The 27,335-nt window shown below is 49.9% G+C and overlaps 1 protein-coding gene across 1 annotated transcript in view; it reads right to left on the reverse strand.

Moving 5' to 3' along the window:
• The window catches only part of MAP4 (microtubule associated protein 4), a 243,943-nt gene that overhangs the window by 169,314 nt on the left and 47,294 nt on the right, over positions 1-27,335 (reverse strand). Inside the window, 1 exon segment of the mRNA XM_048510520.1 lies at positions 17,424-17,472. The gene's annotated coding sequence lies outside the window, so the exon portion shown is untranslated.

The following is a 27,335-nucleotide window of genomic DNA, read 5'->3' on the forward strand; positions in this document are numbered from 1 at the left end:
ACACAAATAATTAGTAACCTACTCTCGGGAACCTGTGAGAACCTGCTGGATCCCACCTCTGCTTTTATTACATAACACACATATGAAATTAAAAACTGCGTTGGCAGGCAATACATTTAATTCTGAGAGATGATATATGCAGCCTTCAACTTACTTTGCTTTTAAAAGACTTAATTTTAAACCAGTTTTTGAGTGGGGAAACCCTGAAATTCAACATTACCATACTCTGTTCCACTGTTAGAAAATGGTCCACATTTCCCCTGACGGTAAGATTGCCAACTTGAGCCTGGGAAATTACTAGATTTGGGAGTGGTGCCTGTAGAGGGGGTAATTTGGGATTTCATCCAGACCCTATGGCATTGATGGCGAACCTATGGCATGGGTGCCAGAGGTGGCACTCAGAGTCCTCTCTGCGGGCACAGACAGAGTTCATCATGTGGGGGGGAAATCACCCCCCCCCCAATAACAATAACACACACACATCTAGGCTGGTCTGGGCCACTGGGCTCGATTATTAGCATTAAACCTAAAACCTAGTTTTGGGGAAGCAGTATAGGTAACCCTGTTAAGCGCTGTTAAACCCCACTGATTTTCATGCAAAGAACTAAAGCGCAATCCTTTACCTGAAAGTAAGCTCGGTTGCTGGCAATGTGGCTTGCTTCTGAGTAAACCCTCCTAGGGTCGTGATTCACCTGTTCGAAAAGTTGCATGGTTGCTTCAAAGCAAAGCCAACAACTACCACCAAGCTTACTCCCGAGTAACGCACGCCTCAGAGGCAACCATTTTTCTAAACTGAAACCTCAGTATTCAGGTTAAATTGCCATGTTGGCACTTTGCGATAAATAAGTGGGTTTTGGGCTGCAGTTTGGGCACTTTCGGCTCTCAAAAAGGTTTCAGCATCACTGCCCGGCGGCATGCTCTACCATAGAGCCTGCCCTGAAGCGCTGAAGCATTCTCTCAGGGAAGCTGGATCTCTGTAGACAGGACACACCAAGTGGGCCCATGTGGTCAAGTAGCAACCCTACCTGATGCAGATTACAAATGGTGCATCAACTGAAAAATTCTTCAGCTGCTGCAAAAAGATTGCCCAGACTGAGTACAAACAGAATCACAGAAGCTGAGATGATCCACTGGAATTTATGCAAAAATTACAACATCAGGATGGCTAAAAACTGGTGGGAACCTCGTTCAGAGGAAGTCTTGGGAAACGAGAAGGTCAAGATCTCGTGAGGCTTTCGAATGGACCAAGTGCTGACACACAACACACTAGACATCACAGTGATCGAGGACAAGAAAGTGGCCATCATCGACATACCAATACCTGATGACAGCAGGGTTGATGTAAAAGAACATGAGAAGGTCACTAAATATCACGATTTGAAGATCGAGATTCACCTGTTATGGCACAAACCAGCTGAGCTTGCCCCAGTGGTGCTCCAAAAACTCTAGGGCTGCACTTGAAACACCTTTAAATTGACAAAATCAACTTCTCTCAGGTTCAGGAAGCCCTGCTGGGATTCACATGAATGCTACATTGCTACGACAGATATCTAGGGGTTAGGGTTTGCCACCTGACGGCTCTCCAGGATTTTCATTGTGCCCCCGCTGGTGAGGCCAAGTGGCCATGCTGGCAGGGGCTGGTGGGATTTGTAGTCCATGAACATCTGGAGAGCCGCAGGTGGCAGACCCCTGGCCTAGGCTGGCCATGCTGGCAGGGGCTGGTGGGATTTGTAGTCCAGGAACATCTGGAGAGCCACAGGTTGCAGACCCCTGGCCTAGGCCTCTGGTTGGGGCTCAAATTGTAATGAAAGGCCGGCCAACAACCAACTAAAGAACTGGCAGCTATGATAATTATAATTATAAAATAATTATAACAATAACAACAATAAAAAAGAACTGGCAGCTATGATATTAAACAAAACTAATAATAATAATAATCTGTCCCCTTGTCTCGGCAGTTTTAATTCTGTTTATTTTTGGCAGCAAAAAAATAAATAAAATAAAATAATTAAGCGACAGCCTGTGGCCAGCCTGCTGAACTCCTGCTTCCCTTATGGAGATTATTGTTTACATAATAAGGAATGTACATCCTTCAATCACGGTAAGGCGCGTTTATCCCTCCCATAAAGGAGAGCCTCCAGCACGCATTTGTCCTCGGATAACTCCTCTCATGTCAGCGACCTGCCTTTTAATCCAATCTTATTATTTACACTGGAATGCCAACTGCCCCCAGGGCAGCAGCTCAAGAGTTAACCAGCTGGCCTTCATTCATTACAAAGGAGGGAAGGAAGGAAGGAAACACCACCATCCCCTTCCCCCACCCCCTTTCCAGGGCGGCTTTCCCTCCCTGCGAGGCCTGTTTATAGCCGGAGCTGCACCTGGGATTATTTCTATGCCTCTTTAGGTGAAAATTAAGCCTTAAACCGATTTGCCAAGCTAAGACATCATTTCCTCCTCCTGCCTTTAGAAGTCATTTGCGGCATGGTCACCCAGAGTCCAAGGGGCAGGGCAGGCCAAGACTCCCAGGAGTCCGGCTTTGGCACCTGCCAGGGCTGCGTCCATACGAGGGTTTCAGCAGGGGGTCACACCGCCACGGCGCAGGAGTGAAAAAAAACTGCACAGCTAGCTCAGGGGACAGGAGCCCCGAGAGCGGAAAGCCCAGCCAGTGCCAGGAGCCCCTCCCAACAAGGCTTGGGCTGCTCTTCAGCCAGGATCCCCTTTGTGGACACAACCTGGAGACAACACAGAGGAAGGAAGAAGCTATGCTAGATGCATCAGAACAGGGAAGAAGGGCAGGACCTGGCTTGCCAACAGGCCTGCGTGGGAGATGCCGAGTCTCCCTTCCAGTGGTCGAAAAAGCTGCCACAAATACCGAATCCAGAAAGAAGGACAACATAAGAACATAAGAACAAGCCAGCTGGATCAGACCAGAGTCCATCTAGTCCAGCTCTCTGCTACTCGCAGTGGCCCACCAGGTGCCATTGGGAGCTCACATGTAGGAGGTGAAAGCAATGGCCTTCTGCGGCTGTTGCTCCCGAGCACCTGGACTGTTAAGACGTTTGCAATCTCAGATCAAAGACCAGTGAGCTCCAATGAGCTCAACCAGTGAGCTCTAATGGCAGCAGAGAAAGGCTTGTTGTGAGCCTTTCTAGAGGCACAGTCCACTGTCCTGGGTGGATCCTAGCCCTGTGATGGCGAACCTTTTCGAGACCGAGTGCCCAAATTGCAACCCAAAACCCACTTATTTATCGCAAAGTGCCAACATGGCAATTTAACCTGAATACTGAGGTTTAAGTTTAGGAAAAAATGGTTGGCTTCAAGGCGTGCGTTACTCAGGAGTAAGCTTGGTGGTAGTTGGTGGCTTTGCTTTGAGGCAACTGTGCAACTCTTCCAACGGGTGAATCACGACCCTAGGAGGGTTTACTCAGAAGCAAGCCCCATTGCCAGAATCTGAGCTTACTCCCAGGTAAAGGATCGCGCTTTAGTTCTTTGCATGAAAATCAGTGGGGTTTAACAGCGCTTAGCAGGGTTACCTACACTGCTTCCCCAAAACTAGGTCTTAGGTCAAATGCTAATAATCGAGCCCAATGACCCAGACCAGCCTAGATGTGTGGGGGTGGGGACTCTGCGCGTGCCCACAGAGAGGGCTCTGAGTGCCACCTCTGGAACCCGTGCCATATGTAGCCCCTCCTCAGACAATAATTCAGTGGATTGAAAAGCCACAATGGGAGCACCCACTAAGGGCCCTTCCGCACATGCAGAATAATGCACTTTCAATCCACTTTCAATGTACTTTGAAGCAGGATTTTACTGTGCGGAATAGCAAGATCCACTTTCAAACAGTTGTGAAAGTGAATTGAATGTGCATTATTCTGCATGTGCGGAAGGGGCCTGAGTGTAAGTGTGGGGGCCAAGGCATACAGCTTCTTGTAGCATCTGGGTTGAACTGGTGGCCACTGGGGCTGATATTCCTTGTGAGGTCCTTTGTTTGCACCACTTTTGGGCTGTGTGGTTTTGCTCTTTCTGCTCTTCCCGGCAGCCCCTCCCCCTCTCTGTTGTCTTGGGACTCTGCCTGCTCCCTTTTAACTAGGGAGGACAGCAGCATTGAGTCTGCCTCCTCCTCTGAAGGGAACCTGTCACCACAAAAGTTTCTCCTGAGCTTCAAAATCTTCCATAAAAGGGGTGGGAGGGAAAGTAACAGTGAAGGCACACAAAAAGAGAAAAAAGCCTTCCAGGAGCTGAGGAGGAGAGAGAGGAGACTTTGCGGCCCTCCAGATGTTATGGACTACAGTTCCCATCATCCCCTGCCAGCATGATGCTGGCAGGGGATGATGGGAACTGTAGTCCATAACATCTGGAGGGTCGTGAGTTTGACGCCTGTGCCTTAGGCGATAGCAGGAGAGATTTAGACTGAAGTGAGGATTCTGTAGACTACAAATAAGAAGAGCTGGTGAGAAGAGCTCTTTCTTCATGCCTGCTCTATCTAGGCAGGAAACAAACTGAGATCAAGGATTTCCCTCATGGGAGACAGGAAATGACACAACTGGCCCTGCCTCCCTGAGCAGCTGGTGGGAACAGCCCAGATCCAAGATGACCTCAGAGCGACCACGCAAGATCTCATAGCCCCACCGTGCACCACATTGGCCAAACCACTCCTGGAGTCCCGTGTGCAATTCTGGAGGCCTCGTTTCGTAAAGGATGTAGGCAAAACACAGTGAGTGCAGAGGAGAACACCAAGGATGATCAGGGGTCCAGAGACCCAGCCCGACAAGGTTTCTTAGGTGGAGAGAAAGATCTGGCCGGCATCTTAATAAAATTGGTGTCCCTTAGGTGGTGTTCCCTAGATCTGGTCGCCATCTTGGAAAAATTGGCGGGAAAAATCTTCCGGGCAGAAGAATAGCCTGCGGGGAAAATCCCCACCCACCCCCACTCCTTGGCTTCACGAGGGACGAGAGAGCGAGACAAAGACAAACAGGGGACACACAACACTAAGCATGACACTAAGTACGAGACAAAAACACAGGAGCTAACACGCCTAGGCAAAAGAAGAGTCTAGGGCAAAACCGTGCTCTCCCTGCAGAGGCAGGAAAAATACTGAGAAGATGGCCAACGCTGCAACAAGAAGCAACAGAAAAGCTTTTCCTGCCTCCCTGAGAATGGGCTGAGGAACCACCCAGCAAGATGTCCTCCACCTCCAGGAGAAGAGGAGGCCGGGGGGGAGGGGGCAGGATTGCTCTCTTGAAGTATCTGAAGGGTTGTTACTTTGAGGAGGGCAGAGAGCTGTTCCTATGGGCAGCAGAGGAGAGGAACCGCAATCATGGGTTTCAATTATGGGTAGAAAGATACCAGCTGGATATTAGGAAAAAATGTTTGCAATAAGAGTCGTTTGGCAGTGCAATTGGTTGTCTAGGGAGGGGGTGAGCTCCCTCTCTCCGGCAATCTTCAAGCCGCCATTGTTAGTCTTCAGGGTGCTACTGGAGTTCTGTTTTGTCCTACTACAACAGCAATGGCGAACCTTTTCGAGACCAAGTGCCCAAATTGCAACCCAAAACTCACTTATTTATCGCAAAGTGCCAACATGGTAATTTAGCCTGAATATTGAGGTTTTTGTTTAGAAAAAACGGTTGGCTCCGAGGTGTGTGTTACTCATGAGTAAGCTTGTTGGCAGTCGATGGCTTTGCTTTGAAACAACCGTGCAACTCTTCCAACGGGTGAATCACGACCCTAGGAGGGTTTACTCAGAAGCAAGCCCCATTGCCAGCAACCGAGCTTACTCCCAGGTAAAGGTTTACACTTTAGCTTAACAGGGTTACCTATACTACTTCCCCAAAACTAGGTCTTAGGTTTAATGCTAATAATCGAGCCCAGCAGCCCAGACCAGTTTAGATGTGTGGAGGGGGCATTCTGTTTGCGCATGCCCACAGAGGGCTCTGAGTGCCACCTCTGGCACCCGTGCCATAGGTTCGCCATCACTGTACTACAATAAACTCACTGGAATATTCAGCTGCATAACAGAAGGTTTGGCCTCTGTAGATATCACAGTGAGAAGTCTGGTTTGTTTGACCATCCTGGAAACTGTGACATTTCTCTCGACTATATCTGTAGGCTCACTAATACACTGAGTGATAAGGCAGTTTAATCACCTCTGTCTGAGAACTAGGAATTCTTCTAACTAATAAAGCCCTGCAGAGAGATCCAAGGCCGAGCACATTTTGCTTTAATTCCATTCCAGATTTCAAGATTCTCAGAGGCTGGTTCGCTGCTCTTAAACATAAACACGTGTGTTTGCCGGAAGGATAGATCCTGTTTGCATTTAAAAAATCCAATTCTTAATACACACCAGAGAAGGAAGATTGCCATTTTTTTCTTACAGCAAAAGGATTCTTTATTTTTTAAAACTACAAACTATTAAGGTCTTCTAGAGCACAGGTGTCAAACTCACAGCCCTCCGGATGTTATGGACTACAGTTCCCATCATTCCCTGCCAGCATGATTATCTCAGAGGCATTGCTAGAATTTTCTCAAGGGCAAAAAACCAGTCTGACAGGGCATTGCAGTTGCCAGTTTTCACCCAGGACTTCTTCCAGTGGGAAAGGGGGAATCAAATTATATTAGCCCCCCCGCCCCCCATCCTTGTTTCTGTTTACATCTTTTATTGATGGAGCCAGCAGTCTTCCCATTTAGGGAGGGTTTTAAAATGGGTTTGCTGGGCGCCTGATTCGATTTTAAACTTTGTATTAACCGCTGTTTTAAATGGGGATTTAGTAATTTATTTATATTGGAATCTAATTGTTTAGTTTTGATTGTATTTAGATGAATTATGATTTAACTTTGTTATATACCGCCCAGAGCCCTTCGGGGATAGGGCGGTATATAAAACTAAACAATAAAATAAATAAATATTAAGGAAATGAGCTGGTGCCGGGTGATATTTTCCACTTGGGAACCAACACTTGAGGACGATGCTCACAAGCCAGTTTGTTTTACAGCCCTCGTGGCGACTGTCACACAATTACAATGTCAAAACTACACAATCAAAATACAGAAACAAGCAGACGAGCGTCCAGCAACGCCCAGCTTTGTGGCTGCTTCAGTTTACTATTCAGTTTCAGATCATGTAGCACAGATGTGATAAAAACAAATTGATACTGACAACCACACGCCCGGCCTGAAGACTGCAGTCTCCCGCTATCTGTAGCCAGTGGCCGCAAGGGTGCTCAGATTTCTTCCCCGATCCTGAATTAACCCCTTGTGCCTCGCCTTGCCAAGAGATTGACAGACAAATCTGGGCAGGGGGCATTGGATGTAACAGAAAGCCGCTGCTGGTTTTCCAGATCATGCCCTGAAGCTAGTAAGGCAGTCAGAGTCTCCCCCAGGAGAAAAAGTCGTGTTTTGTAATATGGCTTGTACCTCCACACGCACCTCCCTCTAGAAATCCCAGATTCGATTCCCAGAAGGACACAGCACCAAGTCAAAGCACAGCTTGACCACTTCTTCCTAACGAAAAACTACCACTTGTTTGTAAACCGTGCCCAACTCTCCAGGGTGGTAAAACTGAAAACATCTAAGTTGCTGCTTTTGGAAAGCAATAGGCCAGTGATGGCGAACCTATGGCACGGGTGCCAGAGGTGGCACTCAGGGCCCTCTCTGTGGGCACGCGCAAACAGAGTTCATCATGTGGAATTGCCCACCCACACACACACATCTAGGCTGGCCTGGGCTGCTGGGCTCGATTATTAGCATTAAACCTAAGACCTAGTTTTGGGGAAGCAGTGTAGGTAACCCTGTTAAGCTGTTGTCCCCACTGATTTTCACAAGAAGAACTAAAGCGTGATCCTTTACCTGGGAGTAAGCTCGGTTGCTGGCAATGGGGCTTGCTTCTGAGTAAACCTCCTAGGGTCATGATTTGCCCATTGGAAGAGTTGCACGGTTGCTTCAAAGCAAAGCCACCGACTACCACCAAGCTTACTCCCCTGAGGACGACTTTGGAGCCAACTGTTTTTTCTAAACTGAAACCTCAGTATTCAGGTTAAATTGCTGTGTTGGCACTTTGCGTAAATAAGTGGGTTTTGGGTTGCAATTTGGGCACTCGGTCTCGAAAAGGTTCACCATCACTGCAATAGGCCGTTAAAAACAGGCCGCTAAGCCAGCAGTGTTGACCAAGTGGCCCGGGGGCCGGATCCGGCACCTTGAGCGGGCTTCTCACACAGATGAGCCAGCAAAGATAATCCCCCCCCTCCCCTGCTCCCAATCTGGGCTTGTCAGGCAAGGAGGGGCGGGGGAGTGCCTCAGTTGGCTTGTGGGCCTGACAAGTCCACTGAAGGCAGCCCCCCCCACCCCACCCCCCAAAGCAGGGTCGCCAGTCCAGACCCCCTCCCAGTGCCTTTGGGGCCAGTCAAGGAAGGCCACTTCCCCTACCCCCCACCCCAGGGAACCAACTCGCATTTATGTCCTATCCGGCCCTCGTAACCAATAAATTCCCCCCCCTGCTCTAAGCTCTCTTCTCTGGTAGAAACCATCAGAAACCTCTTGATGAGCCTGCTAGCCAGCAGCACGATCGCCAAATAATAAGAGCCCAAACAGGACCATTAGCAAGCTGCTCGTATCCGAGGGGGCACGATCCGCTCTCAAGCAAACAGAAGAAGCTGGCGAGCTTGAAAACTTTAATCCACCTTGACAGCCTTCCTACGCTCAGAAGCTGCTGCTCCGCAAGGACTCGCCTTTCCAGAACAGAAGAGCTCCCGGAGGTGAAGGGCACTTGGCAGAAGACGCTGCCTGCAAAATTGCCGCGTTTGCAATGAAGAGCCCTTTCATCCCTCTCGGCAAGCCCTCCAGCTACAGAGCGGTATCCGTTTGGCCTTCCACAGCCTCGCAAAGATGAAGGCGGCATCTACTCATCCACAAAGCTTCGTGGCAGCGAGCAGCAGTTCAACAATACGCAAGCTGCCAGGGGTGGGGGGGTGGGGGGAACACAGCCAAAGAAAAACAGGAGTAGCAGCTAATACCCCAGAGGACGGAGTCAGGATTCAAAACGACCTAGACAGATTAGAGAGCTGGGCCAAAACAAACAAAATGGACGCCAACAGAGATAAATGTAAGCTACGACACTTAGGCAGAAAAATGCACAGATATAGGATGGGGGGACACCTGGCTTGACAACACCACATGTGAAAGAGATCTGGGAATCTCAGTAGACCACAAACTGAATATGAGTCAGCAGTGTGATGCAGCAGTCAATTAAGCCAATGCGATTCTGGGACGCTTCAATGGGAGTACAGTGTCAAGATCAAGGGGTGTCATAGTACTTCTCTATTCTGCATTGGTCAAGCCTCATCTGGAATACTGTATTCAGTTCTGTGCACCCTAATTTAAGAAGGATATTGACAAACTGGATCAGGTCGACCAAAACTGAATCCATGGTCTACAAAGAGAGGCGTAGTGAGCTGGGGATGTTTAGTTTGGCAAAGAGAAGGTTAAGGGGGACATGATAGCCATGTTTAAATATTTGAAGGGACGTCATGTCGAAGAGGGAGCAAGCTTGTTTTCTGCTGCTCCAGAGACTAGAACCAGGAGTAATGGGTTCAAGGTGCAGGAAAAGAGATTCCATATAAACATTAGGAGGAACTTCCTGGCTGTCAGGGCTGTTCGACAGTGGAATTCACTGACTTGGAGTGTGGTGGAGTCTCCTTTGGAGGTTTTAAACAGAGGCTGGATGAAGGTATGTCAGGAGTGCTTTGATTGTGTGTTCCTGCATGGCAGGGGGTTGGACTGGATGGCCCTGGGGGTCTCTCCCACTTCTATGATTCTATCTAGAGCAGCAGTGGCGTAGTGGTTAAGAGCAGGTGCATTCTGAACTGGAGGAACTGGGTTTGATTCCCCGCGCTGCCGCCTGAGCTGTGGAGGCTTATCTGGGGAATTCAGATTAGCCTGTGCACTCCCACAAATGCTAGCTGGGTGACCTTGGGCTAGTCACAGCTTTCTGGAGCTCTCTCAGCCCCACCCACCTCACAGGGTGTTTGTTGTGAGGGAGGGAGGAAGAGCAAGGAGATTGTCAGCCCCTTTGAGTCTCCTACAGGAGAGAAAGGGGGGATATAAATCCAAACTCTTCTTCTATGATTCTATGATTCTAAGACAGAAACGTCACTGAAAGGAAAATCAGGCTTTTGAACAATGCCCATGTTCCATCACCAGCTCGTCAACGTTCCTGTTCTGATTTTTCTTCCATGCTTTTGTACGACAAAGAAAGATCTTTCCCACATTAAAAAACAAACATGCTTCATGCCGTTTCCTCAGTATTTTTTGTCTCAGCTAGGAGCACAGGGGAGGAGGGAAGGAAGGATTAGGTCTGTAGTGACCCATCTATTAGGCACTTCAAGATACAGTGGACTGCTACCCCATCAGCCTACCCAGCACACCATGGTGTGCTGGTAGGCTGATGGGAATTGTAGTCCATAACATCTGGAGTGCCAAAGGTTCGCCACCACTGGATTAGGCGGTCCAGAACCTTTCCTGCTTCACTTTGGCTATCAAAGACCGGCTAAATCCCACAGCTCCTTGGAACATCTAATTCTGCAGGCACACCACGATCAGAAACCGTACTAATCTTCAGATTTTAAAAAAAACTCGGTTTCTAATCTCTGTAGATTTAAAAATATGCTGGGCGTGCTTGCTAGAAGTCTCAGAAAGAAGATTCTAGCAGCTGGAGCAGAACAGCTTGATTCCAGGGCGGGGTTTCCTTGTCTCTTTACCCATAATTAGCAGAATCAGAACTATGCAAATGAGAAGCCAGGTGATTGCTTTGAATGCAAGCGAAGTGATTCAGTTTTGCTCGCTTGCTTTCAGCACGGGAAACATCCCACCCTTACAAACCCTCGCAAGCCGAAAAATCCTTCCCTGGATATTAACCAGCTTTACAGCTCAGGCCGGAAGGCCCAGGCGAAACACCCCACCGCCAATCTGTATTGTTTTGTGAATGTGTTTTTCATTGAGTGCAGCTGCAATGGATCCCGTGGGGAAATGCTTTCGACATGTCTTCAGCTGGATACGCTATTGTTTCCACGGAGCACCGAGGCTCGGAACCATTTCCTTCTTGCCAGATGCCCTGGAAGTCACCCCTTCCACTTCCAATTAAGGTGCTGCTTTATGACTCCTGAAATACTTCAATTCGGTATTTCACACTCCAAACAGTGAATAGTGCTGGGCGGGGGGAGGGGGGGCTGGTACCACCACACAAACAGACTGCCTCAAGACCCAGCTCTGCTTTGGAGAAAGTCTTAAATCTACGGCTTTCAATCTGCCCCCAGAGGCCTGTCCCGGGGCCTTCTCACTGAACTGCACTATCACAGAGATGAACATCTTGGCTGACGTGGCCCAACCGCACCTGTGGTCTAAACTGAATGCTTTGGGTGGGGGGGAGGGGATCAGTCACAACTGACTTATGGTGACTCCACAGGGCAGGAGTGTCCAACTCCAGCACTTCAGATGTTCATGGACTACAATTCCCATCAGCCCCTTCTGGCCAGAGACATTTAGAGGTGGTTTGCCCAAGTCTGCCTGCAGGTCACAACCCTGGTATTCCCTGGAGGTCTCCCATCCAAATACTTCCCAGGGTCAAGACTGAGAGTCTGTGACTGGCCCAGGATTGCCCAGAACGTTTCTATGGCAGAGGGGGGAATTCAAGCCTGGGTTTCCCAGGCCCTACTCTGACACCTTAACTCAGGGGTAGGGAACCTGCGGCTCTCCAGATGTTCAGGAACTACAATTCCCATCAGCCTCTGTCAGCATGGCCAATTGGGCTGATGGGAATTGTAGTTCCTGAACATCTGGAGAGCCGCAGGTTCCCTACCCCTGCCTTTAGTACACCAGGCTGGATCTTTTAACACATATTAGGCTTGTGTAATTTTAAAAAATGAACTTTTCTCCTTTTCTACGTCACTGACTAGCAACCAACAGACCAGCAGGTTAAAGCCCATGGAAAAAATCTATTTACACACACACACGACAATTGGGGCATTTCATAAGGATATCAATATTGTTCTGTTTCATCTGGGAAACGGTTCAAGAGCTTCAGGGCTGCTACTGAAAGGGTTCTGTCTCTACGCATCCCTTCCCACCCCTTTAGGGAAGATAACAAGTAGGGCATCCTTTAAGATCTGCATTCTCCAAAGCCTTAAAACGGTCACTTTCTATTGAGACAGAAGAATACAAGGAGAATGCAAGGAGAATACAAGCTTCAGGAGAATACAAGCAGCTTATTCACAGAGTAGTAGGGTGGTTATTCTGAGGAGGCCTAGTTAAAACTGAGGGGACTATTGCTATTCCCATCAGCCCCTGCCAGCATTAGTCAAAAGCATGCTGGCAGGGGCTGATGGGAATTGTAGTCCATGAACAGCTGGAGCACCATAGGTTGGCCACCCCTGCTTTAAAGGTTTATTTAAAGCATAAGTATCAAACTCGCGGCCCTCCAGATGTTATGGACTACAGTTCCCATCATCATGCTGCATCATGCTGGCAGGGGATGATGGGAGCTGTAGCCCATAACATCTGGAGGGCCGCGAGTTTAACACCTGTGATTTAAAGAGTTGAGAATCCACTACAAACGGGTGCGCTCTTCCCAGAAGCAGGGAGGCCATCTCAGACAAAGGCGTTCAACGTCTTGTCTTTGTCTTCCCTTTTCAGACTCTGATATGGATATTATCTGTGGGAACCAAAGGGGGGGAAAACTAGAGAGGAGGATTTTGCTCTTTTGAAAAACCTCGCAGTCCATAAAGCGCGTTCCCTCACCTGCTAAGCCTGGGCCCAAAGAGGAAAGGCGAGCAGCTGGGCTGTCAGCGGCTTTCCCGTAATAGCAGGAGCATCAAAACAGAAAGCTGCTTCCAGTGAACTGAAAGCAAAGCTCGGGAATGGCGCATTAGTCAAAAGCCACTTCTGTAATGGGACAGCCTTCTTTAGCATCAATCAGGGGGGGACCTAAAGCTTTTTGCTTCCCCCTCCCACCCCGCAATCCACTTGATCCTGTGCCAAGCCTGAGCTGGCTTTCTCAGTGTTTAAGGGAGCTCTGGGCACTGAACGGCACCATAGATGAGTCTGGGCTATTTTGGCACTGCAGCAGCAGCAGCAGAAGAAGAAGAAGGAGGAGGAGGAGGAGGAGGAGGAGGAGGAGGAGGAGGAGGAGGAGGAGAAGAAGGAGAAGAAGAAGAAGAAGAAGAAGAAGAAGAAGAAGAAGAAGAAGAAGAAGAAGAAGAAGAAGAAGAAGAAGAAGAAGAAGAAGAAGAAGGAGGAGAAGGAGGAGAAGAAGGAGGAGGAGGAGGAGAAGAAGAAGAAGAAGAAGAAGAAGAAGAAGAAGAAGAAGAAGAAGAAGAAGAAGCAGAAGAAGAAGAAGAAGAAGAAGAAGAAGCAGAAGAAGCAGAGGAAGAAGAAGGAGGAGGAGGAGGAGAAGGAGAAGGAGAAGGAGGAGGAGGAAGAGGAGGAGGAGGAGGAGGAGAAGGAGGAGGAGGAGAAAGAGGAGGAGGAGGAGGAGGAGTTTGGATTTCTATCCCCCCTTTCTCTCCTGTAGGAGACTCAAAGGGGCTTACAATCTCCTTGCCCTTCCCCCCTCACAACAAACACCCTGTGAGGTGGGTGGGGCTGAGAGAGCTCAGAGAAGCTGTGACTAGCCCAAGGTCACCCAGCTGATGCAGGGGAGTACACAGGCTAATATGAATTCCCCAGATAAGCCTCCACAGCTCAGGCGGCAGAGCTGGGAATCAAACCCGGTTCCTCCAGATCAGAGTGCACCTGCTCTTAGCCACTATGCCACTGCTACTCCCTTAGGAGGAACCTCTACCTTTTTGTAAAAGCCCAGTCCCCCCATGCTCCCGTCCAAGCAGCCTGGACCGTTATGACAGCAGCACAAAATGGAGGAAGAGAATTCATACTGGCCTCTCCTCCTCCCAAGGGGATCCTCCACCTCATATCCACTCTTGTAGTTGGAGAATGAATAGGTGTGCTTACGCACTGGTGGGGGTGGAAAGGGCTGTCATGTTACAGACGGCAAACCCGAAGGGTTTTTAAGACAAGAGATGAACACGGGTGGTTTGCCATTGCCTGGCTCCACGTGGCAGCCCTGGACTTCCCAGGAGACCTCTCATCCAAGAACTGACCAGGGCTGAAGCGGCTTAACTTCTGAGATCTCTGAGGATTGGCCATCCAGGTCTGACAAAGGATGTGGTTTGCCACTGCCTGCCTCTGCCCCCTTGGACTTCCTTGGTGGTCTTCCATCCAGTACTAACCAGGATCAACCTTGCTTGGCTTCCCAGATCTGAGGAGATCAGACTAGCCTGGGCCATCCCGGTCTAGGCAAGAGATAAATGGGAACAGTTTGCCACTGCCTGGTTCTGGGCAGCAGCCCTGAACATCCCAGGAGGTCTCCCATCCAAGTACTAACCAGGGATGCTGCTGCTTAGCTTCTGAAACCCAACAATACTAGGCTAGCCTGAGCCATTCAGAGCACACTTGCTCATTAAGGCTGGAGAAGTCATCTTTCAGAAGCAAACCGTGTGGTCCAAAGCAAATAATCAGGTTCTGGGGCAGAGTGTGAGAAAGAGCAAGAACTACATCTCACAGAAAAAGAAGAAGATGAGCGTCTCAGACTGAAGTCAGGACCCAGTTTTGCCTAGAGTGAGTTTTACGGCTGACGCCCTCCCTCCCTGGGTGTTGAGAGCCAACTTTACAAGCCCTCACTGGAGCCTCTGGAAACACAGTTCTGCCTACAACTCCTAGAGACGACTCGCTGGTGCTGGAGACCAGGCGATGGAAATCTGGCCAAACTGAGATGAACCTGTTTTCCCCTCCCCCAGGAAGAGAGCCACCGACTCACACGTCTGTTGATGTAACCACAGAGATTCCAATCACAAATGCTCTGACTTTCATTCCATCAGGCAGGGGGACACGAGGAAGTCCCCTGGTCACATGACCTCCATTCTTAGAAGATCCTAGAAGGATTTTCACAGAACTAAATCCCAGCTCTGGGAGTGACCAAATGCCCGACAGCACGGAAGAGCTTTGTGGTCGTCTGGGCTCTGAAAGGGTGAGGGAGGCTTTGAGGGCAGAAATACCCACTGGCAGCCAAAGAAGACAGGTGAGGCAAGAGGCCAGAGCTCACACGTGCCACGTTTCTCTGGCCACAGCAAGAGACTAAGAACCAATCCCATGATCTGAGGAAGCCACAAAGAGCTTTTGCTGCCCTTTGCTCCCTTTCTTACTGGAAGAGGGATACAGCTGGATTCAAGTCTGGCAGCGGGCCTTTCCCCACTTATTTTTAAGCCCCACTCTTCTTCAAGTAGCGGGTCCTTAGTACCTCGTGACAACAGGAAGTGCCACAGCAAAGCCGCCTGACAAGTTGCCGGTCAGCACCCCTCAGCACACAGCATCCCTGGCGCTGGAGAAAATGGCGCCTGTTGATGACCCCACACAGAGCGCAGGGTCGTGGGAACGCCAGGTTGCGCACCAGGGATGCCGCGCGCTGAGAGCAGCGTGCGGCATAGGGGGGATCCCTTCTAGTGGGGAAAGGCCCAGCATCTCAGAGACCAATGAGATTTCAGAGGTATACTAAGGTGCTGTAAGACTTGAATTTAGCTACTTTACTGCAGACTAACATGGGTACCCCTGAAACCGGGTGCAGAGAAACAGTAAACCAAGTGATACATAAGATAAGTGTGCACGGGGTGATATTTTTGTTGTTACCCATACAAGCGCTAGAAAATGGCGGCTGCAGACTATGTGGACTGGATACCTCAGAACGGTAAGGATCACTCAGTGCACAGCAAAAGTACGTTTACCAAATCAGCGCAAGTTATGGGAAGAATATGTTCCCTGCAGAAGCCCGGCCGAACAGCGCCTACACCAGGGCTCGCCTCCGCCTCTTTCACAAAGATCAAAGGCTCAGATTTTCTTCATCCAAACCTGCCAAGTCCTGGGAGACTAACTTCTGCACAGAAATGTGACGTGTTTTCAGAATAATGCAGCCGGCCTAACACTGCAAGCCCGTTCTCTTGCTTACATACTTTTTAAAAAAATTCAGAAGACCTGTCCATCCTCTGGTTCGCAGCTCTGCTGTCAGCCTGCTGCAGAAGGAGGGGAAATGCAATACGCAGCAGCAGCTGGCACACGGCAGCTATTCCCTTCTCCCTACCTGCCGGCTCCCTGCCAACGTTTGGGAAGCAGGAAATGAGCTTTAGAAACCCAGCAAATTGCAAGATACAGCAGCATTACCAGGCATGGAGAGGGTAGCTATGGTGGTCTGTAGGAGAATAGCTAGATTCAAGTCTAGTAGCACCTTACAAGTTTGGAGCTAAAACTACCAGGCCCCACAGCCCAGAAAACCCACAACAGCCAACAAAGGTCTTTGTTTATATATAAGGTCAATGTACACTGTGCTTTATTAAGTAACATATACAAGAAGACGGATGTTTCGTAGGGTAGTGTTTTCTCCAGAGTGACCATACTTCCCATCAGCCCCAATTGGCCATGCTGGCAGGGGCTGATGGGAAGTGTAGTTCATGAACATCTGGAGAGTCGCTGGTTGCAGACCCCTGGCTGCCTGACTCTCCTCTTGATTTAAAGTTCTGCTTCACAGATGACCTACAAGGAGCAAAACAGCTAGTCTGAACAGGATGGGCAGACAGTTCCCCAGAGAGGACCACTTGTTCCAAGTTCCCAGGTGGGGTCTGAAAACCAACGCAAGATGCCATTTCAAACATATCAACAGGAGAGTTGATGCTGACTTTGCATGGCTCTCTTTCTTCTCTGCTCTCTCAAACCACAGGTATCACTTTCCCACATCAAATGGTGATCCTGTCGCCACTCACCATTCTATTTGATTACTTACAAAAGTTGTTGTGGCTGGAAGAATAGTCAATCACCCAGGAGGTACTAGGTCAAAGTAGGTGGCCCTTCAGCAAGCTATCCCCTCTCAGCCTTCCCCCCTGTGGGACTGTGATCGTTCTGGCCCTCCCTGAAATGGTGTCATGAAGATTACAGGGACCACATGAAGTCTTTTGCATGCTGAAAAAAGCTATACAAAAACCGATCATAGCACGAGCAAAGCAGGAAAACTGCTTTACACAGGATGTGGATTTGCTGGCGGCCTGGTATAAACAAGCCTGCTCACGGGAGCCTGAAACAGAACAGATCTAGAGCGACAGAAAACTAGAAGAAGATGATGGGTCAAAAAACAATAATAATAATATTAACAATCCTGAGAAGCAAAAAAAAAATCATCATGAGAAGGAAGTCTGTGGGCAACTTCTCCAATGCATTTCAAGTTAGAAATGACCTCACCTCATCTTTCCCAACTTTGCACCTTGTTGCAATAAGGAAATAACTTGGAACAAATATTTTTAATAAATTAATCGTGCTGTGGGGCATCAAACGACAACTCCTACCTTGAGGAGATGCTCCGTTAATGCGTCTCGAATCTCACAAACTGCCGATCTGCAAAATAAAAACACACAGTTTTTGACGTTGCAATAAACTGCTCTAGTTTCAGAGTGCGCACAAGGATAGTCCGGTCACCAGAGGAGCCCAGGAAAACCGCCGCCTTTTGCATCATGACTGACTTTTACCTGGTCTGTAGGGCCTCCCCTTCACCCATCCAGAAGACAAGAAGGTCAAGAACAACAGCACTTCTTATGTTTATGGTTAACCTATGGTAGGCTGCAGATAAACATGACTATTACTCATCAGCTTCTGCCACCATGGCCAATTGGCCATGCCGGCAGGGGCAGATGGGAATTGTGAATATAACATCTGCATTCCACAGGTTGGCCACCCATGTTTCTCTATACAGGGTGTCAGATTTCAGGGTCTAGATGTTCATGAACTACAATTCCCATCAGTCCCTCCCAACATGAGCATTGGCTATACTGGCAAGGGCTGATGGGAACTGTAGTTCACGAACATCTGGAGGGCTGCGAGTTTGACACCTGTGCTTTATAAACATCCATTAACACTCCAGGTAGCCACTCATTAAGGAAGGCCGGGGCAGTGAAACACACCAGACTTTGAAGCTGCGCAGAACACTTCATGCAAAATGAACGAGCAGTGTTCTTGGTAGGGAAAGCAAGCTTTTAAGAGCTTGCCCAGTCATTTCTGGTCCACTTAACAGTGGCATTACCACAGAACGTTCAGCAGTTTGAAGGCATTACAGCAATATATAAAAATGTAGGAACGCCGAGTCAAACCTGGGCTCAGCGCTGTTCATTCTAACTGGCTACAGAGCTTCAGGATCTAAGGCAGAAGAGAGGGACAATAACATCCCTCGATCTAGGCCAGTGGTGGCGAACCTTTGGCACTCCAGATGTTATGGACTACAATTCCCATCAGCCCCTGCCAGCATGGCCAATTGGCCATGCTGACAGAGGTTGATGGGAATTGTAGTCCCTGAACATCTGGAGAGCCACAGGTTCCCTACCCCTGATCTAAGGCAAAGAATGATCTTCCCCCACCGTCTGCAACCTTCAGCTAGGGGTGTCACGGAAATTCTGAATGCAATGGGATTTGGGGCTGGGTCAACGGGAGAATAGTGCCTAGATCCATGCCTAGATCCATGTTATAGACTACCCATCCAGAAGACAAGAAGGTCAAGAACAACAGCACTTCTTATGCTCTAGTCCATGGGTGGCCAACCTATGGTGCTGCAGATGTTCATGGACTACAATTCCCATCAGCCCCTGCCACCATGGCCAATTGGCCATGCTGGCAGGGGCTGATGGGAATTGTAGTCCATGAACATCTGGAGTGCCAAAGGTTCGCCACCACTGGCCTAGATCGAGGGATGTTATTGTCCCTCTCTTCTGCATTGGTTGGACCTCACCTGGAATATTGTGTACAGTTGTGGGTACTACAATTCAAGAAGGATATTGACAAGCTGGAACGGGTCCAGAGGAGGGCAACCAAAATGGTCAAAGGTCTGGAATCCGTGCCCTACGAAGAGAGAGCTGGGGAGGTTTAGTCTGGAGAAGCAAAGGTTAAGGGGGGACATGATAGCTATGTTTAAATATATGAAGGGATGCCATGTTGAAGAGGGAGCATGCTTGTTTTCTGCTGCCTCAGAGACGAGGACACAGAGTCATGGATTCAAGGAGCAGGAAAAGAAGAAACGACGGGGAGGAGTTTGGATTTATATCCCCTCTTTCTCTCCTGCAAGGAGACTCAAAGGGGCCTACAATCTCCTCCCCCACCCCACACTAAACACCCTGTGAGCAAGTGGGGCTGAGAGAGTTCCGTAGAGCTGTGACTAGCCCAAAGTCACCCAGCTGGCATGTGTTGGAGGGCACAAGCTAATCTAGTTCCCCAGATAAGCCTTCACAGCTCAAGTGGCAGAGTGGGGAATTAAACCCGGTTCCCCAGATTAGAGTGCACCTGCTCTTAACTACACCAGCTGACTCTCACCAAGTACACAAAGCCAGAAATCCCCCAAGGGCCAACAGGACACCACTAAGGGCCATCAGCCTTTGGGGGCAGGCCTTGCACCTCTGAAGGTCTTAAGAGCCTGCAGCACTAAGTACTATTCCAGGGAGGCTGCCCTAGACCCAGCGCCACTGGATTCGGGGATGGTTGCCCTTTTGTTAAGCTGGGATCCAACTGTCTGAAAGGCCAACTCCATAAACAGCTCTCTGCATTGACATGAAAAGGCGGACAAATTCATGTTGAAACGCTTTGAAAGAAGCTGTATTTTTAGACTGACTGAAAATCTGAAATCCGTGAACTTCTGTAGCAAGAGGGCAGAGATTACCACAAATGCAGCAGCTGGGCAGAAAAGCGGGCTGCAAATGAACTGGAAGTGAACCCTTCGCCCCTCTCCCAGAGAATGTCCACCAGCACAACCCCAACAAGCCAACAACCATCCAGTAGGCAGAGGATCCAGTGACGGAGGAGGGTGTGGGACAGAGGCCTGCCCCTCTGGAAGTGCAAGCTTGCTCTGTTACGAGGAAGCACCGATTCCTTCATCTCCAGATTCAGCAACCAAACCATTAAAGCAGTCCAGCCTGTTTCCCTTTTCCCAATCACCAGCCCAGAGACAAAAGAGCCCTGGGGAGAAGAAGCTGGCAGGGGCAGGGGCGGGGGGGAGTGGTATGTTTGCTTGACCCTTCTTGCCCGCCCCCCGCCCTCTCTTCTTGAAGCAGCCACTTCTCAAGACCCCACCTGTGTGCACTGAAAACATTACTTGCTAATGGCATGTTCCAAAAATGCTTGAGTTCTGAGCATGAAAGCTCATCCAATAAAGAATAAGTTGGGGGGTTGTGGGGATTTCCGGGTTGTATGGCTGTGTTCCAGTAGCATTCTCTCCAGACGTTTCGCCTGCATCTGTGGCTGGCATCTTCAGAGGATCACAACCCGGAAACCCACAACACCATAAGAACATAAGAACAAGCGAGCTGGATCAGACCAGAGTCCATCTAGTCCAGCTCTCTGCTACTCGCAGTGGCCCACCAGGTGCCTTTGGGAGCTCACATGCAGGATGTGAGAGCAATGGCCTTCTGCTGCTGCTGCTCCCGAGCACCTGGTCTGCTAAGGCATTTGCAATCTCAGATCAAGGAGGATCAAGATTGGGAGCCATAAATCGACTTCTTCTCCATAAATCTGTCCAAGCCCCTTTTAAAGCTATCCAGGTTAGTGGCCATCACCACCTCCTGTGGCACCCTAGTGATTCCAGCCATGAAAGCCATCGAAAATACAAGAATAAGTTACACATGATTTCACTACACATACACCCCGCACAAATATATATCCAATCCATGAATCTCACCCTCCCTCGCCTCTGAGTGCTCAGTGCACATTGATCGGTGCCATCCTAGGTTTGTTTCAGGTCACACTCCGCGCACGCCAGCTGCCAGCCAGCATGGCTATTGCCCCACACCCAATACTTTTTGGCAGTTGACTTTCATATCTGCCATTACTGATTTTCTCATTGATAAACCCCAGGGGATCCTAGGGACATGCTGCATGAAAGCTACTGGCTGAGAAACACGACGGAGCAGAGCCGGGATCCTGAAGGGTCATCAGCCCACGGCTACGGTCCTGTCACCTATTGCACAGACACATAGAGCCGCTCCGTGCCTCTCCTCTTTACCCGGCTACTTCAGCTTGCCCGGAAGATTCCAGATACGTGCACACGGCCTCATTCTCCATATCAAAACATTCGTTTGTCCCGGGGGGAGCTCTCTGGGGGAGCACTGAGTGGACACTTTCACACAAGCTAATTATGCCGCTTTCCCCATCCGGCTGTTTCTCCCAGCCTTCGTGACGGGAGATTTCCTCTCGACGTTGAGAAGGCTGCAACCCTGGGCAGATTCGATCTGACAGCCCACTGGAAGCCAAGTCCTGAAAAATAGGCAAGGTCCCAGCAGGCTGCCAATAAGAGGGGCCCTGCACTGCCAAAGACGATGCCGTCAACCTCGATTTCACAGCGGGGCGGCTTCCGTCAGAGGAGCTTCGCCGAGTTCAGAGGACACGAGCAGCTCTGCAGACCCCAGGCAGAACGGCTGCAGCTCAGCCAAGGGGATGCCCCCCTCCCCCACCCAAGTTCTCATCTCCCAGCATCAGATATTCAAGCTCAAGAGCCCACGACTACTGGGGGGTGGAGCAGGTCCCCGTTCACACACAGGCTCCGCGGCACCACTCTTCTTGGGTCAAGTTCCAACAAAAAATAAAGCAAAAATTCTGCTTAAATCAGGGGTCTGCAACCTGCAGCTCTCCAGATGTTCATGGACTACAATTCCCATCAGCCCCTGCCAGCGTGGCTGATGGGATTTGTAGTCCATGAATATCTGGAGAGCCTGGCAGGGGCTGATGGGATTTGTAGTGCATGAACATCTGGAGAGTCGCAGGTTGCAGACCCCTGGCTTAGATGGAACAGAGGCCTGGAGTGCAAATTCACCAACAGCAACTGGAGCATTGGTTTATTTTTGTGATTCAGGAGGCAGGGACACACATTTCACAAGTGTTCAGCAGAGATCCCTTCTGCCCTGCCCAGAAACCCACGACGGCTAGGTTTTTACTATTTGCCTTCATAAGGACAGAACAAAGTAAGACTCTCTCGTCACACACACCCCCACACGCCAAAAGCAGTGCTAGTATAATACAGAAAGAAAGCCAATATGGTGCAGCAGTTGGGACAGCTGAATCAGGAAACAGGAGATCCAAGTTTGAATCCCCGGTCTGCCCTGGAAGCTGGGTGAAGGACCTTGAGCTGCACTACCTCATATGGTTGCTGTCAGGACAAAACGGAAGAGAGGAGAACTATACATGCTGCGTTGAAATTGCCAGAGGAACAGAGAGATGAAGATGCCTCAGACAGAAAGGCCTCGCTGTGTACAGGTCCTGCAGGCTCAGACAGGAGTACCTCCCAATGGCTTCAGCTGCAGGGCCGTCTCCAGGGGGAAATGTTCCACACAGAACAGAGAACCAGTCGCAGAGCAAGAATTACAGCATATTAGCTACACAGTACTCTTGTTTGTAGTTTGAAGAACGCTTTGTGGCATTTACTGCATTTATTCTGGCCTTTTCTGCAAGGCGACTATTATTCCTGCGTTACAAATGGGGAATGAATGTGAAGAACGGCTCAATCTGGGAAACACCACGAAGCCAAGACTGAGCGGACTGAAACCCAGTTCCAAGAGCCGCCTTGACTGTTCTGGATCTCATTTTAGGGCGCTGCAGTTTCTGAAGTAGAGCAGCCAGAGTCCGCGCTAAAAAGCCCTCGGCCTCTCGGAACAGTTTCTTTTGCCTCCGGAGACGCTCTCTGCCCCCAACAGTAATCCTACCTTGTCCAAAGGACAGACGGACGGACGGACGGACGGACGGATGGACAAGAAGAAGAAGAAGAAGAAGAAGAAGAAGAAGAAGAAGAAGAAGAAGAAGAAGAAGAAGAAGAAGAAGAAGAAGAAGAAGAAGAAGCAGCAGCAGCAGCAGCAGCAGCAGCAGCAGCAGCAGAGGAGGAGGAGGAGGAGGAGGAGTTTGGATTTATATCCCCCCTTTCTCTCCTGCAGGAGACTCAAGGGGGCTTACAATCTCCTTGCCCTTCCCCCCTCACAACAAACTCCCTGTGAGGTAGGTGGGACTGAGAGAGCTCCGAGAAGCTGTGACTAGCCCAAGGTCACCCAGCTGGCGTGTGTGGGAGTGCACAGGCTAATCTGGATTCCCCAGATAAGCCTCCACAGCTCAGGTGGCAGAGCGGGGAATCAAACCCGGTTCCTCCAGATTAGATACACGAGCTCTTAACCTCCTACGCCACTGCTGCTCCAGATACAAAGCACCAGATACAAAGCACCTCTCGGTGGAACGCTGTCTTCCAGCCGGGCTCTTTGCCAGCGCCGAGCCTCGCCAGGGTCTTAAATCAAGTGTTTACACCAGAGTCACGGCAAGCTCACTTTCCACACAGGTCAGGCCAAGTTTCGGACACGTCCCTGCTCGGAATCACGTTACTTCACTGTTCCCCAGTGTGGATACACTACAGTACTTTTTGTAAAAAGTATTTTAAAAGGCAACTGGAAGTTGAAACACTATTAAATCCTGCCCCTCTTTGGAGACGGAGTAATGGCCCTCCACCCGAGGGAGTTAAAGGCGGAACTGCGGGAAAGGATGCGAGGGGGGGGGGGGATATCCAGCTTTTTAAGATTGAGCATTATTTAAGGGACTCGGTATATCATGTGTCGTATTTAGTGTCATGGGCTTTCATCTGAACCCTGGAATCCTATTTTATGCCCTCCAACAACCTAAACGCTGTAATGTGTTCAGTTCTCAAATCATAGCCGTGATTAACAGAACAGCAAAGATGTTTTTTTTCTATTTTTGCTCAATAATTACTGGTCCTTACATCTGTACACTTACATATTAAATCCTACTTTGCTCAACAAGACAGGGTTCCAAATAAGCTTGCTTAGGACTGCAACCTAAGGTTGCAAGCTTATTTGGAAGCATGTCTTGTTGTACAAAATAGGACTTAATACGTAATTATTGAGTAAATTATTAAGTCAGCCACCCCACCTGGTGTCCTTGCATGAGCACAGAATGCAAGCAAAAACGTTTGTGTGCGTTCACACGATGTAACAATCCAATTTACAAAACCACGGATGAGTGAATCGCCATTGCCTGCCTCTGAATGGCAACCCTGGACTCCACGGAGCTGGAAGGGGCCATCCAAGCCATTGCAGCAGCAATTGCCTAGTGGTTAAGAGCAGGTGCGTTCTAATCTGGGGGACCGGATTTGATTCCCTGCTCTGCCACTTGAGCTGGGAAGGCTTATCTGGGGAACTAGATTAGCCTGTGCACTCCAACACGTGCCAGCTGGGTGACCTTGGGCAAGTCACAGAGCAGCAGTGGCGTAGGAGGTTAAGAGCTCGTGTATCTAATCTGGAGGAACTGGGTTTGATTCCCCGCTCTGCCACTTGAGCTGTGGAGGCTTATCTGGGGAATTCAGATTAGCCTGTACACTCCCACACACGCCAGCTGGGTGACCTTGGGCTAGTCACAGCTTCTCGGAGCTCTCTCAGCCCCACCTACCTCACAGAGTGTTTGTTGTGAGGGGGGAAGGGCAAGGAGATTGTCAGCCCCTTTGAGTCTCCTGCAGGAGAGAAAAGGGGGATATAAATCCAAACTCTTCTTCTTCTTCTTCTTTGAGCCTCCTTACGGTCGAGAAAGGTGGGATATAAATCCAACCCCTCCCCTCCTCCTCCTTCTTCTTCTAGGGCAGTGGTGGCGAACCTTTGACACTCCAGATGTTATGGACTACAATTCCCATCAGCCCCTTCCAGCATGGCCAATTGGCCATGCTGGCAGGGGCTGATGGGAATTGTAGCCCATAACATCTGGAGTGCCAAAGGTTCGCCACCCCGGTTCTAGGGTAACCCCTGATTCCAGGCAGGATCGGCCTAAAGAATCCCCTGACAGATGTTCGTCCAGCTGCTGCTTGAAGACTGCCGTTGAGGGAGAGCCCACCAGGTGTACTGTTGAACTACTCTTATTGTTTTAAAAAATCCTCAAGTCCAGCCGGTACCTTTTGGCCCATAATTTATGTACATTGTTTTGAGTCCTACCCTCTGCTGCCAACAGGAAAAGATTCCTGCCCTCCTCTAAGTGACAGCTTTTCAAGCATTTCAAGCGTGAGGCTTCCAGGACCGCACTCAACACTCCAGGTGCAACCCTCCAGGTGGTCATCTCTCGTCCACACACTCCACAGGGCCAGCCCTGCTTAACTTCCAAGATCTGACGAGACTGAGCTTGCCTCGGCCATTCGGGTCAGGCCAATCCCTCGAGACCTGATCCTTTTTGCTAGCGATACCAGGGACTGAACCGGGGCCCTTCCACATGCAAAGCAGAGGAGTCGCCAGTGAGCTACGCCCTCCCACGCACAAAGCCAGGGGGAAAAAAGGTTGTCAGCACGATTGGAAGATGCCGGAGTCATGGGTGAAAGTGTTGCAGCTCTTCTTCTTTCCCCTCGAGGTATACCCACGGCATGATGCAATGTTACCTCGCTGTGATAATAACAAGGTAGGTGTGGCGCAAGGATTGCTTGACACAGAAAACGGCATCTCTTGCCACGTGGGGGCAGGGGGGAGAGCCACCGTGAAACACAAGACCAGTAGGGTTAGTTTGCAATGAGATGGTTGCAACTATATTTACGTTTATGATTTGGACCAGGGGTCTGCAACCTGTGGCTCTCCAGATGTTCATGGACTACAATACCCATCAGCCCCTGCCAGCATGACCCCTGATTTGGACCATCACGTTTAAATAAAATATGCTTGCCCAGGCCACATGTCCAGAATTTAGACAGCTCACAAACACGGCGGCCTCTTGTGACAAAGGGACGGGTTCTTTTTCTAGGCACAACAGAGCTGCGAACTAAAGAGTCATCCAAAAATCCCACTTAAGGAGGAGGAGGAGGAGGAGGAGGAGGAGGAGGAGGAGGAGGAGGAGGAGGAGGAGCAGACGGAGGAGGAGGAGGAGGAGGAGGAGGAGGAGTTTGGATTTATATCCCCTCTTTCCGCCACTTCTCCTGTAGGAGACTCAAAGGGGGTTACAATCTCCTTGCCCTTCCCCCCTCACAACAAACACCCTGTGAGGTAGGTGGGGCTGAGAGAGCTCCGAGAAGCTGTGACTAGCCCAAGGTCACCCAGCTGGCGTGTGTGGGAGTGCACAGGCTAATCTGAACTCCCCAGATAAGCCTCCACAGCTCAGGCGGCAGAGCGGGGAATCAAACCCGGTTCCTCCAGATTAGATACACGAGCTCTTAACCTCCTACGCCACTGCTGCTCCTTAACCTCCTCACAACAAACACCCTGTGAGGTGGGTGGTGCTGAGAGAGCTCCGAAAAGCTGTGACTAGCCGAAGGTCACCCACCTTCCACCACCTTCAGGGACCTTCCATGCAACCTTTGCTTCTTAACTCACAGGAGGACCTGCATCAGAGGTGTATGGCCTATAGGGACATGGGGTCACCCATGTCCCTGGGCGCATGCCTTTAGTCACATGGGCGGGTGCTGGGCCCCACATGGCCAACTGGCATGCGCCCCAACCACACGCCGCCAGACCCTGCCCCCCACTTCCATGCAGGCCAGCTTTTGAAAGCCAGACTGAAGGCGGGGCGGGGCTCGGGGTACGCCTCTGAACCCCGCCCCCAACTGCAGGGGCACAGGGGCGCCCGGAGAAGAAGTTGCCTCCGGGCGCCATTTCCTAACAATACGCCTCTGACCTGCAGCAGCTGGATTCACTGTCGCTCACTGGACTGACCGGTAACCACAGGCCACTGGTGTTAAAAATAGACCAAGTCTGACTCCAGACACTCCTCTTGTTTAAAAGTTGGGCTTATTCATCACACAGCACAGGGCAGCCCAAATGGAGATTCTTCAGCCAAAGCATACAGGGGTTTTGGCCAAAGCTCTTTAGGTCGTATTTCCTTTAACGAAGGTTTGGCTGTTTTCCTGCACAATTCCAGATGCTAATTTATGGTAACAGCCGGCCTTCAAAGGAGATGCATCTCCTCCGACCTGGCGTTCCGAACGAACCCTCTGCCTTATCTGCATCGCATTTATTTAAGAATACTGGTCTCCCACCTTATCAACTTCAACTCAAGACAGCTGACCAAGCAACAAAGAGAGGAGCAAACACAGAGCACAAGATAACCGGCAAGGCAAAAGCAGCACAGCCTGACCTCCCCAAAGCAATTTACTCTACACACAATGTGCTCTGGAGTAAGACTTTCTACCTGCCTTCCATAATACAGGGAGTGAAGGTGTCCTCCATCTCACCTGGGCAACCCGTTCTAAAAGACTACAAAACAGAACTGGGACGAGA

Source organism: Sphaerodactylus townsendi, linkage group LG11, assembly GCF_021028975.2.
Source record: "Sphaerodactylus townsendi isolate TG3544 linkage group LG11, MPM_Stown_v2.3, whole genome shotgun sequence".
NCBI lineage: Eukaryota > Metazoa > Chordata > Lepidosauria > Squamata > Sphaerodactylidae > Sphaerodactylus > Sphaerodactylus townsendi.